Below are 14,978 nucleotides of genomic sequence, written 5' to 3' on the forward strand. Positions count from 1 at the left end.
GTGCCTGGCATGCGAATAAAACCACATTTGACAGTGTATCAGATGATGATATACTGAAAAAACTGAAATGGAAGAACACAAGGAGAACACAGGAGAAAGGTTGAGGTAACTAGTTTGCAAATAATTTATTACTTTACTACTGTATACTTATTATAAAGTGTTACAATAGATTCTAAGAGAGTGTTAAAAACATACGCAAAAAGGAAAAAAAAGCAATTTTAACAATCGTGCACAACAGCAATGTTACAATTTTATATCTTAAACATCAGTAAATGTCTCTTCATCATGTGTAATGACACACTAACCCAGCAAAATCAGATGAGGATTGGCAGGTAGATTGAGTGTCTTCTCAATATCAGATGCAGATGCTGCAACCTGTAGAGAACACACAATACACAAATAAGAATATTACATAATATAATGTGGTGAAGTGGAAAGAAGAAAATTAAATACTTACATCTGCATGTGAAACCAGTCCGTCTTCATGTTCCTGGAAGTGGGACATTAACGTTAGAATCTTGACAAGCAGGTGTATACCAGGTGCACCATATATATGTTCTCAGCCTGGGACATCCTTCAACTTTTCATTCAAAACACTAAAAAATATTCTGTCTACTGCTCTCTCCTCTTCCTCTCTCTCTCTCTCTCTCTCTCTCTCTCTCTCTCACACACACACAAACACACACACACACTCTCTCTCTCTCTCTCTCTCACACACAGACACACACACTCTCTCTCTCTCTCTCTCTCTCTCTCTCTCTCTCTCTCTCACACACACACACACCAGGGTTCCCACTCTTTTTCAGAGATCATTTTCCAGGACTTTTCAAATTTCATGATGATGGGAAAAAAATATAAGGATCACATTCACAGCCTAAAGTAATATATTCCTCTCTCCTCTCTTAAAAAAAGCATACAATTTATGGCTATAACCCAACTATAAAATCAGAAATGCACCAAATACACACACACACACGTCTGGTTCACTATCCTGCTAGAGAATCTCCTTCGACATAATGGTTTTTATACTGTACAAACTGTATATTCTATCCCCCTACACTATCACAGAAAACTTTTGACATTTTCAAAAAAAACATTTAGTATGTTTAATGATCCTGGGTACATTAGGGGACTTCTCTCCATTATTTTCTTGCAAGTCATGGAAAGGAAGGAGACACATTCTTTTTTGAACAGCTGAATTTTTACAGGATGTTCCTTGTGTTAATGTTCCTTATTTAATAAAAAAAACACTAGTAATAATCTAGTGTTTTAATAAAATATCAACGAACAGTATATCACAATTGTATAAATAACGCAACAAATGTAATGTTTTAAAAATAAATACAATTTAGAATAGAAAGAGGAAAGGTAAGATGCTTTTAAAAAACTATTAACACCAGCAGATGGCAGCAAATAACATTCTTAATGAGTGAATCACTGGAGTCACTCTATCAAACGATTCATTCAAAACGCTTATTTAGGAATGAAGAAAATGACGGTCTTCATGAATGGGTCATGAATCGTTTCTCAAAGATTCAGTCGGCAAAGAAACGTCGCTGTACTGTTTGTTGCTAAGAGAAACATCTCGGTTACGTATGTAACCTTGGTTCCCTGAATAGGGAACGAGATGCTGCGGTGACGTCACCACGTATGGGAACACCTTCGGTGTGACGAATGTCTGAAGCCCTATACCATCCCGCCAATCTTATTGGCCAAATAGCGCGTGGCACCGCCCAGCATGCGTAAGCATATATATACCTGGTGCCGCGTGCCATTTACCTCAGATTTCATGACGAAGAAGAAAGCTATCAAGGTACGGCACGGCCAGAACCGCAGCATCTCGTTCCCTATTCAGGGAACCAAGGTTACATACGTAACCGAGATGTTCCCTTTCATAGGTCACTTCGATGCTGCGGTGACGTCACCACGTATGGGAACGCTATACCATCACGCCTGACGTACCTGATAGCTTGGATCCAAGGAAGCATCTGGTCAAGCGGAGAGAACCCGGGAGCCAGGAGCCATCCTCACATCCAGACTGTAAGACCTGATAAAAGTGCTCGGTGAGGACCAGCCTGCCGCAGCACAGATATCATCCATAGAAGATCCACTGAGAAAGGCTTGAGAAGAAGCCACTGCTCTCGTGGAATGACCTTTTACTCCTAAGGGCGAAGCGAGCCCGCGCGCCTCATAGGCCAAGGAAATAGCCTGCACCAGCCAATGGGACATGCGCTGTTTCGTAACTGCATGGCCTTATTCTTATGTCCAAAACAGACAAACAGCTGGTCAGACTCACGCCATGGGGCAGTACGATCCACATAAGTCTTTAACGCTCTCACAGGGCAAAGACTTAGATCCCCAGACTCCGCCGCAGCAGGAGAAAAAGCCTCCAGGACCACCTGCTGAAAGCGAAAAGGGATAGATGCGACCTAGGGACATAATTAGGCCTTGGTCGCAACAACACTTCCACAGAGTCTGTGCTATAAAAGTCAGGATTTATCCGGAACAATTCCAAGGGCTCAAACAGATGCCCTGATAAACCATGCAACACAATGGAAAAACCCATGAAGGGACCCGCACGGGGCGGAAAGGCCTCAGCCGTCGCGCACCCTGTATGAACGAGAAACAGTGGATGACGGCCCACTGAGGCACCATTTATATATTCGTGGTAAGCTGAATGGCTGCCACGTAAACCTTAGGGTAGCTGGTGTCACTCCATCCGAAAAACGTTCCTGAAGGAACTCCAGTACTGACGCCACTGGGCAGTAAACTGGATCCATATTATGAGTTTCACACCAGGCCGTAAACAGTCTCCACTTGAAAGCATATAAGCGTCTCGTAGAAGCTGCTCTAGAATTCAGTATAGTCTCGGTAGTTTCAGCAGAAAGACCGGGACATATGAACTCACTCTGCTCAGAGGCCACGCCCACAGATTCCATAGATCTGGCCTCGGGTGCCAAATCAGTCCCTGTGCTTGTGATAATAAATCCTGTCTGAGGGGAATCTCCCATGGAGAGCCCGCTAACAGATTGATCAGATCCACAAACCACGGCTGTGTGTGTGCCACCGCGGAGCCACCAGCAGCAGCTGTCGCCGAAATCAGACAGATTGGGGGAAAACGCATACAAACTGGTCCTGGGCCAGTTGTGGGCTAATGCATCCAAGCCCAGGGGTGCTGGAGGGCATAGGGAGAAACCAAAGCGGGTAATGCGCAGTCGTGTTTGACGCAAACAATTCCACTTCGCTTCCCCGAAAATCTGCCATAGGAGACTCACCGTTTGGGGGTGCAATCCCCACTCCGCTTGTTCCAGAGTCTGCCTGGATAGCAAATTCGCTCCAAAGTCCAACGTCCGGGGACATGAACAGCTCGGATCGATAGAATTTAGTTCTGAAAACAAAGAACATGTTTCGCCAGCCTGCACAGGGGGCGAGAGAATAATCCTCTCTGATGATTCAGGTATGACACAACCGCTGTGTTGTCTGATCTGAGCAGCACATGACGGCCGATCAGCATCCGGTCAGGAGAATTCAGTCAGGAGAATTCGGTTGACATACATATTTTTAAGCGACATCACACATCGCCGTGTCACCGGAATCGTCCAATGCGGAGACAACGGGGTGAAACATTCCATACGTAAGCCCAGGCTGTTAAATGATTCAGCACAAGATCCCCATGAGAGTGTGCTTGAGTCTGCGATTGCGCTAAACACCAGCTAATCGCCTAAAATAGTTCAAACACGAACGCCCTGGTGCCGCAACGGGGCCAGAGATCCATCCATGCATTTTGAGAAATACTGATACGCTTTGCTCTCTAAAGCGAATCTGAGGAACTTCCTGAATGCAAGATTCAGATGGTGTAAACCCAGAATGGGTCGTAATCCGTCAGTGTTTTTTTTTTTTTTTCACAAAATGACGGCTGTAAAAAACCCCGCCTCCATCTGAGAGGGGTGTACTTCCTCTATAGCCCCTTTGCTCAGCAGAGTTGACATCTCCTGTCGCAGCACCGCTATTTCCATCGGCTTCGCCACCGTGGAAAGAATTCTGCGGAAAGGAGGCGGGCCTTATTGAAACTGAATGGTGTATCCATGACAAATCGTGCGTAACACCCATAGAGAAATGTCGGGCAAGCGTTCACACACGGACGAGACCATACTAGCGGTCTCAAAATTTCCGCTTCCTGCAACGCTGTCATACATGTTAAAATATCCGGGCACGAAAAGCTCGTGGCGTTCGTGCACAGAGAAGTGTATGTATAAGAGCCGTTGCGTCTCGTTGTGTATAATCCTGAAACGTGTCCACGGCAGGAATTAGGCCAACAGATTGAACATCGGGCTTTGCCGCTAGCGAAAAACGGCGGCTGTGCGAGCCGTCATAAATGGGTCGTCTGTGCAGGACCCTTGAATCGCCCCTTGAATTCTGAAAGCTGGATTGCGCAGAGTGTCTGAGGGAACGTTTGGCATTACAGCTCAATCCAATGCTGCTCGAAGCACAGTTTGCTGCGAGGCAAGCAATGTAGAATGTGGGGACTGCAGTGAGAGGGTTAGATGTGCATAGCAATCCAACAGCACTCTCTGGTGGAGGGCACAGTCCCTGGCAAGCATTAAGGAAAACGCATGCGTCAAACTCGCTGCGTTTCGTTGTGTATAATCCTGAAGCGTATCCACGGCAGGATTTAATCCAACAAGATAAACATTGGGCCACGCTGCTAGCGAGAACGCGGCAGCTGTGTGAGCCGTCATACACTGGCCATCTTTGCCAGCCTCCGCGCCGTCCCTCAAACTCTGAAGGCTGGATTGTGCAGAGTGTCTCAGGGGGCGCGCGAATGAGAGCTCAGTTCAATGACGCTCGAGGTGCCCTTGCTGCGAGACAGTCAATGTTAGAGAACATGAAGGAAAACGCATGCATCAAACTCGCTGCGTTTCGTTGTGTATAATCCTGAAGTGTATCCACGGCAGGATTTAATCCAACAAGATAAACATTGGGCCACGCTGCTAGCGAGAACGCGGCAGCTGTGCGAGCCGTCATACACTGGCCATCTTTGCCAGCCTCCGCGCCGTCCCTCAAACTCTGAAGGCTGGATTGTGCAGAGTGTCTGAGGGGGCGCGCGAATGATAGCTCAGTTCAATGACGCTCGAGGTGCCCTTGCTGCGAGACAGTCAAAGTTAGAGTATGGGGACTGCAGTGAGAGGGTAGATGTGCATTAGCAGTCTAACAGCGCTCTCAGTGAAGGGCATAGTCCCTGGCATATTAACATGAAGAAAAGCGTGTGCGTCAAACTCGCTGCGTTTCGTTGTATATAATCCTGAAGCGTATCCACGGCAGGATTCAATCCAACAAGATAACATCGGGCCAAGCCGCTAGCGAAAACGCGGCGGCTGTGTGAGCCGTAATCCACCATTTGAAGAGCAAAACTGTTGATTAACGCGCTCGAGTGGGGGAGAGCGAGCACATGGAACTCCAGTGCATCACTGTATTCATATTCAAGCCGCACATATCGCCCCTAACCAACACCTCGTGCGGGGCCTCGGCGACCGCAGAAGCGAAACGGTTGGGGTTAGACGCAAGGCGACTTAAGAAATACACTCCAGAGCGCGGATACTTCCTAATGCCGTAAGTGCACAGGGGAAGTGTATGCATATTTTACTGTAGCCATAGGCTATCAAGGAGAGAACCTGTAGAGAGGCTGCAACGAACCTCTCATAAGTGCCTCCTCGTGATAACCCATCATACGGCTCCTACCTTTCGTTGACTCATCGCGTCCGCGGAGAGTAGTATACTGCTCATAGATGATCGCTGAGAACGCGAGATAATAGGGCACAGAAGATTCGCTTCGTACTGAAGGAATGAAATCTGAGGTAAATGGCACGCGGCACCAGGTATATATATGCTTACGCATGCTGGGCGGTGCCACGCGCTATTTGGCCAATAAGATTGGCGGGATGGTATAGGGCTTCAGACATTCGTCACACCGAAGGTGTTCCCATACGTGGTGACGTCACCGCAGCATCGAAGTGACCTATGAAAGGGAACGTCTGTTTGGAACTACTAGGTTGGTGAAACAGAGCAAACAGACAATAGTACAATAGCAAACGTGCCTTTATATATACGTTTATATAATTACTATTATATACTACCGGCCTCCGCCTCATGTTCACAAGTCTGTGCTGCACTATGAACATGCAATTATCGCTGTGCATCGCGTCAGCATTTCATTTTCACTTCCTATATCGTTCATAAAACAGGTTTTGGAAATTTGGGTCTGATTTGTCATGGGGATGCAAGACGTTCCAACGATTCTAAATAAAATAGACTTAACAAATCGATAACCTTTTCTTAGGCAAATGCCGTCACTCATGCTGTAATTCGCCGTGCAGATCCCTTGCACATGCGTATCAAAATAATTACTTTATAATAATATTAACATGTAATTAAATATTACCTCCATACCAGTGAACATTTCCTGCAAACATTCGAGCACTTAATTTCTAGCACCTGAAAACCGGCAACACGAGACCGCGTCATACGTCACAGGGAGCTTAAACCATAGACATGTATAAAAAGGCTAGATTCTCTTGGTCGGCGTTACGTCACAAATCATGTGACCTGCATAGCAACTGCATAGTTATCTATTCACAGAAGTTTTGTTGTGAATTATGTCAGTTATGGATACTAACGGACTACTTTTTATTAATGATGAATGATATCTGTGTATGCGAATGTATGTCTGTGGTGAGAAGTGAAGTGAATGTAATAATAAAACACTCATGTAAAGCTCTTTGTGACTAACGTTACATGTATGTGAAAGGCGCTAGCAGCTATACAAATACAGATCTTCTTTCTTCTATTACAGAATGTCTTATCAATATATAGAAAGTCTACTTGCGCCTGCATTGACCAGGTACCACAGAAAGCTGTCGCTTGTAGGTTTAACGTTACAATCTTGTCCCTATCGACATCCAGCTGAGTCCTGGGAGAACAACCCAAAGGCATGGCCCAGGCTCGAGTATCCAGACATATACAATTACCTCATCAAATCCCCTGGTATGAACACCATGTGTACATACCATGTGTCCTACACTTGCAGTCATGTTTAAATACCCATCAAGCATCGATTACATTAACTATGTTCATTTAGAAAAAAAAAGAAAAAAAAGATGTTTATTCAAAAGCACTGTGTTACACAATGGCTGTAATGAGCTCAGTCTGTACAGCTTGTACAGTGTCAGTGAGGGACACAGTTTTTTCAAAAAAGCAAAAATAGACTAACTGCAGAAACGTATCTTATACCCCACACAACTAGTGCATTTCATTGTTGCTTATCAGTCTGGCTCAGTTGCCTTGCTAGGTATCATATAAAATGAGAGGTCACTCCTCTTTACGCTGTTGTTTGTGCAACTAACAACACAACAGTTTTTAGGCATGATTCTCTGCAGTTTTCTCGACAGCTCTGCGCTCGTTTGTCTTCCGCTTCGTGTTGCTTAATGGCGAGCGCTTGTTTGTTTTACCCTTCGCCGCGGTTGCTATGCGCGCGCAGTGCATTATGGGAGTAAAAGTCCCGGATGTCCGACCTCGAGAATGGCTCAAGGCGGAGTCAGCTGTGTCGTCACTTGGCGGCCATCTTAGGTCAGGAGACTGCGCTGCTGTTCCCTGCTGCTGTGGACGCAAGGTGAGTGACATACGCCAACTAAAATGCTCGTAACTTGCTGAATTCTTGACGGATTTACAAACGGTTTGGTTTATTACAAACCTTATTAACGTGGCTATGATTTGTGCTGATGCCGATGTTTAAATTGTAGCTTCACGTTTTGAGAAACGCTTAACATTGCAGCGTAGCTGTGTGTTTCATGGCTGCCTTCTACTCTAAAATGATACCACAGTCGACATTTTCAATTATTAACAGGTTTCCTGAGACCAACAACGTTTCTTGACAACCTAATCTTTTGTCTAAATGTCATTTTGTGGATGTGGTTGTATTTATTTGCTGGCTAGCAGTGAAGAGGTCGTAAGTGAGTCACCAAGCAATTGTAAATTGGTGGGAGAGGCAGGGTTAGTCTTTCGTTTCAACATAGCTTTGAGTTACACATGATTTCCAAGTGGTTTGGTTTCTTAAAAACATCTTTACATTTGGATTACTTTGTTGGTTTTTTGTTTACAGAACTTCTGATTACGCTTGTGGAAAATGAGAGGAGGAGAGGGAGGGAGCTGTATTGATTATATTGTATTGATGGAAAGAGTTTTGTGTCCAATTGTGTCTTAATGTTTTTTTTTTTTTTGTATATTTTGTATATTTTTTTTGTAAGTTTTTTCTAATTGTGTGCCTTTGGACCTAAGTAAAAAAACAAAAAACAAAGACCCATCTCTTTTCTCTTTATTTTACAGAATGGCAACTTGAGACAGATTTATATTATACATAAATTTACACATGTATTTAATAATGTAAATATTAGTAATAAACTAAATTGTACTATTTCATGTTTCATGTACCTTATAAATATTGACATCATTACTGTGTGTGTGTATGGGTATACCTAGTACTTTACCTGTCTAGTCTACTTAATATACTATTTTCTTAAACTCCGTGGCTATAATTTTTCACAAGTATGCAGTTAAATAGCCGCATCCCTGAAGTTTATGACACACCAAGCCGTTTGAAAATCGGTTGAAAATTGAGCAAAATATAGTTATTTCAGCACTACATGCACAATAGACTTTAATGTTATAACTGGACGAGCGGTCCTGTCCTAAGATGGCCGCCGTGTGACGTCGTCGGGTCCCATTGGCTCTCAGCGCCGGTAAGCTATCTAGCCTTTCTATACATGTCTATGGCTTAAACAGCGTGAGCTCACGTGTCAAAACTCAGCATCCCTGAACAGAGCGCTTTCTGTTACGTTAATTGTTTCAACCAGTTGTCGGCCAATTCTTTAATGATCAAGAAATTTTAAAAAATAATAATTTTCCAGGACAATCTATGTTTTCTCTCATTTTCCATGTGTTTTCCAGGACTGGAAAATTGGTCATTAATATTCCAGGTTTTCCAGGACGCGTGGGAACCCTGACACACACACACACACACACACACACACAAAACTGTATTTGAGGCTGAGGAAAAAGTTAGACTGTAAGTTAAGTGAATGAAGTAACGTTTCCTCTGTGATATATAGATTTGTGCCAATAAATCCAGTGCAAAATCTGTGATTAAAATGTGCTCACATACAAAGCCCACTTAATAAACAATAAGTTAGAATATATTTAGATTACACTCTAAATTGATTTAGATACGACTTAAATTGAAATTCGCGCAAATATTCCACTAATCTGTCACTCCCAAAAAACAAACGTCTCTCACCATAACGTTACTCCATCCATCGATCAAGTCAAGTGCTCATGCAAAAGGCGGTGAGTTTATGCTACCTAAGTAAAATTAAGTTTACAGGCCTATTTTCGATTTCCCTATAATGTATATAAGGTTAATATATAAGTTACCAACTTTAAACACACCTAACTTAGCAACAAGAATGCAAATAAAGCAAATCCTCCATTTTAAACCACACTGGGTTGGCGCCAATGCAAAATGTAAATATAATTGTGCAAATAAGTGTTTCAGAAAATCAAGCAAACACACTTACTTCCGATTCTCGTTATTTGCTATCTGTAATCGAGATTAAAATTGAGAGAAAATCCGTTTACTATGTTATATTCACTGAGACTGATGATGCTTTTCTCTGGTATCAGACGCTAACCGTTGCTCCCCTCCCCCACCGATCACGTGCTCATCTTCTACTGTTGCCGAATATATTAAACTCATATTCAATTAAATAGTCAGCGAACGCAAGTATTTTATATTTAACTCTTTACAAGTTTAACATTTACGGGATTTTACACCAGGAAAGAAAAAAAAACGATGCAATTAGCTGCAAGAATCTCTCCTTCACAAACACACACATACACACACTTAACTTTCAGGAGAAATTTGTAAATTATGCTAGTTCACCGTCTTGGCAAGATTTGTCAAATGTAAATTAAAATATTGTGCCCACATTAAAAAACGCTACAATTTAAGATAAACATTTATTCAGACTTTGATCTGCTTACCTGTAAATGAGCGTCAACTTGAGATGAAATCCATAAAACTTTGACTGAAACCATGCTCCTCTATGCGTCAGCTACCCTTTGGTTCCCCCTCTCCCACCGATCACGTGTGCATTTACGGTAAGACACCGTAATTTTAGAAAACAGTTCAGTACTGTATATTTACGCTTTTAATAATTTTTTTACAGTGTAGCGAAGCCGGAAGTGAAGCCAAGCTCTAGAAAGCTGTGCAGGGATGCACTCTCCTCTCACACATAAATCCTTTGATCTGTATCAACATCAGCTATGGTGATGTCACAGTCATGATTTTCGTCATCCTGAGGCACAACCAGAAGAATTCAGAAGAATGTGAACTGATACACATATATATTTACTGATTTTAAATAATACAATTCCTAGTGGGAAAAAGCTCATTAAATATTTCAATGTTATATTTTATTATATTTTATTCAATTTTACAGTACAGAGTTACAGTATATTATATTCAATATCTTTTCTACATGTAATTCTTTTTTTATTATTTCTCAAACTCTTTTTACATTTAAACACAATCTATGGGCTGAAATTTGTGCCACCAGAAACTGAATTTGAATTGCTAAACTTGAATAATTGCATTGAATAACTGAATTTGAATAACCTAATTTGAAAGTGTATTGTTTAATTTGAATCATTGCATTGAAAATCTGAATCTGAATTGTATAATTTCAAATTGTATTTATTCAAAAACTGAATCTGAATTGTAGCCGAATAAAATTTGATCCTCACTTAAAAATAAACTCTCTATATATCTTCACATTCACTTCTCACAATTCAGATTCAGTTCTCAAATTCAATTTCAACTTATTGAGACAGACATCCGGGTAGTTGGAGGATGAAGGAAGAGCAATCGAGCACAGATCGATAGATCGCGTTCATTGGCGCACAGGAGCCAATCAGAACCTACGTTTTGAAGCATAGTACGTACCCACCATGAAACAAGGAAGAAGTGCTTGCCTTGCCGACTGACTTGACCACCATGGATCCGGTGTGATAAGAGATCACGAGGTCATTCCACCAGCTGGGCACAGTCTAGGAAAAGGTCAGTGAGAGTGATTTTGAACTTCTTTGGGATGGCACCACGAGGTGTCGTTCACTTGCAAAGCGCAAACTTCTGGAGGGCACATAAGATTTAACCAGTGAGTTTTGGTATGTTGGTGCCATGCCAGTGGTCGTAATAAGTGTAATAATTAATTACGTTGTTATATATGGTTTTGCTTACAGGCAGTTAATGTACTGTAATTACTGATTGTCTATTATTTAAGAAACTATCATACAGTAATTATCACACTATTTAAATTATGATGACAGAAATTACAATTGTAATTGAGTTTAACACATATAACACAGTACATAAAAAGGACATTATAATAATTCTACTGATTTTTTTTTTTACATATAAATGTTCAAGCAATATGCACACTATCAATGTAAGCCATTTATACAGTTTTCGAAATACATAACATTTCAAAGAATCTTTACAGAAAGACATACTGTTGTGTCTATATGGTCAAAAACACCCTCACTATTTTAATAGTTGGTGCTAAATGCTTTAGTCTTCATACATACAGCAAGCAAGCCATAGGCAACAGTGGTTAATAAAGAAAAATCTGCAAGATGTAGATAATGGAGTAAAAAACCTTTGGAGAAACCAGACTAATCAAAAACACTGGGGACCAGTTCTCCTCTGTATATTCAGTTTGAACATTTGGTACAATGTCAATAGTAGTTAACAGTGTTACTGCATTGATTCAGCTGTAAGGTTAAAGGTTAATTGTGCTATGTACAGGCAGTAACATTGTTTTCTCTGTGGCCCAGGTGATGCAGGCAGTGTTAGTGAAGAGTTCTAAGGTGCAGTCATCCATCAATGAATTCTTGCTGTTTTGCTGAAACTGGAAACAGTTCATCCTATGTGAAGTCCATTGTGGAAGATTGGGGAATCATCAGTCTCAACTAGCTCCAGAGTGTCTCGGGACAGAGCTTCTGTGGTAAAGAAAAATATAAAAATGTAATGTAATATAATAACAATAATTATTTCCTCTCTGCCTGTGTAATATACAGTACAGTATGCTGGAAGACTTTCTTGACATCATGCAGAACGGGGTCAGAAGACATCAGAAGCAGGAATCATCAAAAATCATTGTTAACCGTAGAGCATCGGTTTACAAATCTTTCAAAATCAAGTTATGATTTATGTGTATGTTGTTATAAAAACAATTAAACAGACATAAATGTAATCTGTTCAAGATTCTGTCTCAGAAACTGTGGTGTATGTACGTGAATTATTCTTTCTCTTGTGTGTTAGTATTTGCATATTTTTGCCATTTACTTTTTTGTTGCTTCTGTAGGGTCATCGCTTACAGGTGATCCCTGGATTCTTTGACATGATATGAGGTACTTGGCCCCAAAAGTTTAAGAGTCTTAGGTTATATAAATTTGAAGGAGAATATAGAAGCGTACAAACCTAGAAATGCTCACTTTTGTTTTGAAGTTGAAGGAATGAAGTCAGCTTTGCTGAAATGACAAAACACAAGAATGAAATATAATGTAAAATTAAAATGTAAAAATGTGTACAATAAACTCAGTACAGAAGCCACATATAAAAGTTTAAGTTAAAAGGTGGACTTTTGAGAGAAAGTAATTTTGCTATGGTCAGGACAAACTGATCAATAATAATCATATGGGAACACTGACAACCAAAAAAAAACCTTTGTACTGTTGAAAATAAATGTACATCACACAGCACAGTGAGCCTTTATGGTAACAGCTCAGTCAATTTAAAAAGCATTAAATCTAACTGGTCAATGCATTAATCCACTGGTGGGGAGACGGATGCTTGGAGGGCATAGATCTAACTAAAATGCGACAATATATTGACTTTTTTTATTGACTAAAAAAATATACTAAAGTTTGATGTTGGGCACTGGGCCCAACAGGACCATGGGAAGGTTTTGCATCTGTGAGCAAATATGTTGAATTGACTACTTCTGAGTTGTCTCCTTGTCAAAACATAGTGAGACATACAGGCTTACTACTCTCTCTCTCCCTCTTAGTAAGCAGTACCCTGACAATGACAATCACGAGGAGTAGTTATCGTAAATAATCACGCTGAAGACATGACCAGTCTACTTGGCGGCAACAACATTTTCACCGGAGGAAGAGGCAAATGCTTAGAAATAATAAACGCCAAGCAAAGATGTTGTTACCAGAGCTAGTACATAACCACAAAAACGTGGGATAATAGCTACTGTGTTTGCAACACATCGAGAAAGATGTAATTTCCCCCGTTTCTACAAAACAGCTACACCATTAAACTAAAGATCGTTAGATCGTGAAAAAAAAAATTGTCATTACCATATTTGTCCCAGGCGGATCCATGGTGGTCAAGTCAGTCGGCAAGGCAAGCACTTCTTTCTTGTTTCATGGTGGGTACGTACTTTGCTTCAAAACGTAGGTTCTGATTGGCTCCTGTGCGCCAATGAACGCGATCTATCGATCTGGGCTGGATTGCTCTTCCTTCATCCTCCAACTACCCGGATGTCTGTCTCAGTAACTTGAAATTGAATTTGAGAACTGAATCTGAATTGTGAGAAGTGAATGTGAAGATATATAGAGAGTTTAACTTTAAGTGAGGATCAAATTTTGTTGGACAAATTTTATTCGACCACAATTCAGATTCTGTTTTTGAATAAATACAATTTCAAATTATACAATTCAGATTCAGATTTTCAATGCAATGATTCAAATTAAACAATACACTTTCAAATTATGTTATTCAAATTCAGTTATTCAATGCAATTATTCAAGTTTAGCAATTCAAATTCAGTTTCTAGTGGCACATATTTCAGCCCATAACTATGGAATCACACAACCAAACTGCTCGACCACACTTCCTGTTTCCACATGCATGTCTATTCTCCCTCAACCACACTTCCTGTTCCCACATGCATGTATCTTTACTGTCCCCTGCTGTTTTGTGCTAAACAGAATCCAGAGTAGATCTGTTGTTATTCCTCACCATTACACACACACACACACACACACAGTATATATATATAGATTTTAAATCTAATTTAACTCATTTAAATGCAAATAAATTAAATTACATTTTAACCAAAAATCTATATAGTAAACTTTATGTCCAAATTACTTTGAAAATGAAAATAATTACCAAAGTCAAAAAGTCGAAGATGTGACATTTGCCACGTATGGTAACCCATACTCGCAATTGGTGCTCTGCATTTAACCCATCCAAGTGCACACACACAGCAGTGAGAAGTGAACACACCGTGAACACACACCTGGAGCAGTGAGCAGCTATATATCCAGCACCCGGGGAGCAACTGTCTGGGGGTTCAGTGCCTTGCTCAAGGGCACTTCAGGGTATTGAGGGTGGAAGAGAGCACTGTACATTCACTCTCCCCCACCTACAACTCCTGCCAAGCACCGAGACTCGAACTGGCGACCTTCTGGTAACTAGTCCGGCTCTCTAACCATTAGGCCACATCTGCCCTTATCTACCAATATATGAGGTCAAAATTACCCCACATCCAATATATGAACCAGTTAATTAAATGTACAACACAGTCCCATAATCATCTTCATAAATAATGTAATTATTCGTTTATATGATTAGTTTAATCTCACACACAGTAATAGTTTTGGCACAGTGCTTACTTTATTATTGCATGTTAAAGTTTTAAATATTATTTATATAAAAATCTTTGAAAATATTTTATTTATTATTCCTGTGTACTGTTGTTGTTTTTTCAATGTTTGTGTATCAGTTCCTAATTTTACTTCTAAATGAACACAGTTAAACAATGCTTATGCAGAAAAAGAGAGGAAAGTGA

The 14,978-nt window shown here is 40.9% G+C and overlaps 1 long non-coding RNA gene across 1 annotated transcript; it reads right to left on the minus strand.

Moving 5' to 3' along the window:
- Positions 1-226: 226 nt before the first annotated feature.
- Positions 227-10,224, minus strand: LOC132140388 (uncharacterized). Its single transcript, XR_009433789.1, has 3 exons — positions 10,093-10,224; positions 458-490; positions 227-375 (listed from the first exon to the last, which is right to left on the minus strand). It is a non-coding gene; the product is annotated as an uncharacterized LOC132140388 (long non-coding RNA).
- Positions 10,225-14,978: the final 4,754 nt, after the last annotated feature.

This window comes from Carassius carassius, chromosome 5, assembly GCF_963082965.1.
Source record: "Carassius carassius chromosome 5, fCarCar2.1, whole genome shotgun sequence".
In the NCBI taxonomy this organism is placed as follows: domain Eukaryota; kingdom Metazoa; phylum Chordata; class Actinopteri; order Cypriniformes; family Cyprinidae; genus Carassius; species Carassius carassius.